General features: G+C 42.3%; 1 pseudogene; it reads left to right on the top strand.

The window, feature by feature from the left end:
• Window positions 1-2,764: 2,764 nt before the first annotated feature.
• LOC129668604 (40S ribosomal protein S3a-like) lies at window positions 2,765-3,563 on the top strand (annotated as a pseudogene).
• Window positions 3,564-3,781: the final 218 nt, after the last annotated feature.

The raw sequence follows: 3,781 nt of genomic DNA, 5'->3' as shown, positions 1-3,781 counted from the left end.
CAAAGGCACCTTCATCTTGTTTGTGCTGGGATACAGACTGTCAGAGTTCAGAAGGTCCTTTCATTTGTTCATTCACCTCTTCATGTGCCTGAATGTCTACAGAAAGAATTTGCAGAGCTAAAATGCTCATCGAGAGAGGAGAGAGAAAAAAAGCCTTTGCAACTGGTGTTGACAAATTGAAGAAACATGAGCTTGGAAGAGGAAGAGGTCTGGAACCCAGGAGAACTGAGGCCAAATACGTCACAGTGAAGTGTGTCAGATCTATACCTGGTGAGGGAATGACACAAGCAATTTGCCTGCTGGAACATCCTGGCGTTTCAGGGGTTGGTTGGTGGGTTGGTGGGTTGGTTGGTTGGTTGATTGGTTGGTTGGTTGGTTGGTTTTCTGATTTGATCTAAATATGTAAATCATATTCATAATGTTAGTCTAGGCTGCAGTTGGTCTACAAAGAACTTTCTGTTTTACACATTTCAAATATTTCCTCAGAAATCTTAGTTTTCCCTTAGTTTGACCTCCCGATACCTTATGTATCTGTTTGCTCTAAGATGCATCACAAAAATTACTGTTTGGGATGAAAATTCTAAAGTTATTCAATGTAGCAATCCCTATACTAGATGTAAAAAACATGATAAGAAATGTATATAAAATATTGGCATTTCATCCATATTAGATACACAGATTCATTTAGCTGATTTGTGAAAGAAGTCAGCACAAGCAAAAATAAGTAGTGCTGTTTAATTTTAGTGTGAGACATCATAAGCAGTGGGTGATCAGCTGTTCATATTGAAAGTCACTGTTAAAATCTGGAGTTCAGTCCTATGCTATGATTCCTTTCTCTTATATTGGTATATATAAGAGGGATGGTAAATGGGCTAGATGTTTGATTACACTTACTTCCTTCAAAATTGAAATTTCCGTTTCTTCTATTGAAAATGACAGCTTTCACTTTCCTTACCCAACTAGTACCTGCATAAAGAGTTTTAAATTCACTGAGATTCCATATGTTACTGATTTTTAGAATCTTCCTCCATAAAACTCACTATTAAGGAGCTGAATGTTCTGGTTGATTTTGTGTCAGCTTGACACAAGCTGGAACTGTGGAAAGGAAGGCACCACAGCTGAGAAAATGCCTCCATGGGATTGGGTAGTAGGCAAACATGTAATGAATTGTCGGGCATTTGCTTAATTGGCGGTTGATGGGGGAGGCCCAGCTCATTGCAGATGGTGCCGTCCCTGGGCTGGTGGTCCTGGGTCCTATAAGAAAGCAGACTGAGCAAGCCAGTGAGCAGTACTTCTCCATGACCTCTGCCTCAGCTCCTGCCTCTGGGTTCCTGGCCTGCTTGAGTTCCTGTCCTTACTCTTTCAGTGATGAACAGTGATACGGGAGTGTGAGCCAAATAAACTGTTTCTCTCCTAGTTGCTTTTGGTCATGGTGTTTCATCACAGTGATAATAACCTTACCTAAGACACTGAGGTTCATGTTAGGGGATTCTGGGGAAGACTCCAGGATGCAAGGTACTTATTGGTCTGGAGCATGAGCTGTTAGGAAGCAGGAATGCCCCTCTGCTCATGTTAAGGAAAGCCTGCAGATAGGAGGACCACAGGCACTATTGTTCTCGAGGAGAGAAGAATGTTGAATGTTACACAGCTTGAGTCACATTTATATTTTTTCCATGTTCAAACATGACTCGAATTAAGCTGTTTCTGTCTTGATTTTTCTTGGTTATGGGCCAGTCTTTTCTCATGTTGATATTCTGTGAATTCAGTTAAAATTAAAGGAAAAACACAAAGCATACCATCAAGTGACAGGTCCTGTCTAGCTGATGGGACCAGCCAGGCCACCCTGGTCCAGGTGTCTTTGTATGTCTGTGTTCCACTTAGGACAAAAGGCAAATCTGCTGAGCCAAGGGGCATGAGTTCATGATGCTGTGCTGTCCGTATCCCTGAGAGCTTGCTGGTCAGGACAGAGCACAATCTGCAGCTGGGTAGTGACAGATCGCCGGCTCTGTTTGCACACGATGAATTACTGGCTACTTGGAACATCGTCATTCAGGACAGAATATGTCATCACCTTCAACACAGGCAGGGATCAAACAATCTGTGACACTCTTCTAGGTCCCAGATAAAATCCAGGCAAGACCTCATCTTGTGTTTGTTTTGTGAAGGAAAACTACACCTTATATGGAAAGGAAGCTTCTACAAGGTTGATAAACTGATTAGAACTTCAGTGATCATGGAAAGGTTAAAATGTTGCAGGTCAAAGGCCTAATAATTTATGCTGAACCTTCTGTCTTCAGCCCCAGTGACAGCCGTTTCTTGTCTACTTCTGTGTCTGACTTACGTTCTTGTAACTATCAGGTGAAACCTTTTGGAATTTACTAACTCAGCAGATCCCAATCACCCAGCAGTTCAAAAGTAAGGATGTCATCAAATCATAGCACCTGAGGCCTAAGCTGAGCTACCAACTGTGTTGACCACTGTAGTTCAAAAGCATTATGACTTTATTATGTCACCATATAAATGTCACAAACATAGGAATGTGTACTATGTCAATCTAAATCTGTGTTCTAAGGCCATCGTCACTTGTACTTGGCTCCAAAATGAGAAGTCTCTTACCCTTTTGACATAAAAACTGTATTTCTTGAGTCAACAGCTTATAAGTCAGAAGACAATGGTTTCTAAGCTTCCTCACTGGTTTGTGAATTTCTCTTGTAAGATGTGGAATAAAAACTAGCATTTCCCTTTCAGCTCTCTGAGCAGCACGATGGCAGTGAGCAAGAACAAGCACCTGACAAAAGGCGGGGAGAAGGGAGCCAAGAAGAAAGTGGTTGATCCATCTTCTAAAAAAGACTGGTATGATGTGAAAGCTCCGGCTACGCTCAATATTAGAAACATTAGCAAAACACTCGTCATGAGGACTCAAGGAACCAAAATATCATCTGATGGCCTCAAGGGTCGTGTGTTTGAAGTGAGCCTTGCCGACATGCAGAATGATGAAGCTGCATTTAGAAAATTCAGACTAATTACTGAGGATGTCCAGGGCAAAGACTAACTTCCACAGCATGGATCTTACCTGGGAAAACTGTGTTCCACGGTCAAAATGAGGCAAACCATGATTGAAGCTCATGTTGATGTCAAGGTGACTGATGGTGACTTGCTCCGTGTGTGTGTGTGTGTGTGTGTGTGTGTGTGTGTGTGTGTGTGTGTGCTGACTTCACTAAAAAATGCAACAACCAGATAAGCAAGACATCCTATGCGCAGCACCAGCAGGTCCGCCAGATCCGGAAGAAGATGAAGACCCGAGAAGTGCAGGCAAACGACCTGAAGGAAGTGGTTAATAAGTTGATTCCCGGCAGCATTGGGAACGACATAGAAAAGGCTTGCCAGTCCATTTATGCTCTCCATGATGTCGTTAGGAAAGTGAAGATGCTGAAGAAGCCCATGTTTGAATTGGGAAAACTGATGGAGCTCCATGGAGAAGGTGGTAGTTCTGGAAAAGTGACTGGCGAGAGACAGGTTAGCAAGCTGATGGATATGAACCACCAGCCCAAGAATCTATTTAAAAGCCAGATTTTTAACAGTGACAAATAAAAAATCCTATTTGTGGTGATAAAAAAAAAACAATAGCATTTGCTGCAGTTGGAGCTTCCTGTGGTGAGGAACAAAGGCTGCTGGTGCACGTGTCACTGACCTTTGCCTTGAATTCTGGCTCATTATTCTAGGTACTTATCTACTAGAAATGGAATTGTGTCTGGTTTTCACTAGAATCAGTGTTGGTTCT

This window comes from Psammomys obesus, unplaced genomic scaffold, assembly GCF_907164565.1.
Source record: "Psammomys obesus unplaced genomic scaffold, mPsaObe1.curated_primary_1811, whole genome shotgun sequence".
Lineage (NCBI taxonomy): Eukaryota > Metazoa > Chordata > Mammalia > Rodentia > Muridae > Psammomys > Psammomys obesus.
This window is presented reverse-complemented; position numbering and strand designations above follow the sequence as displayed.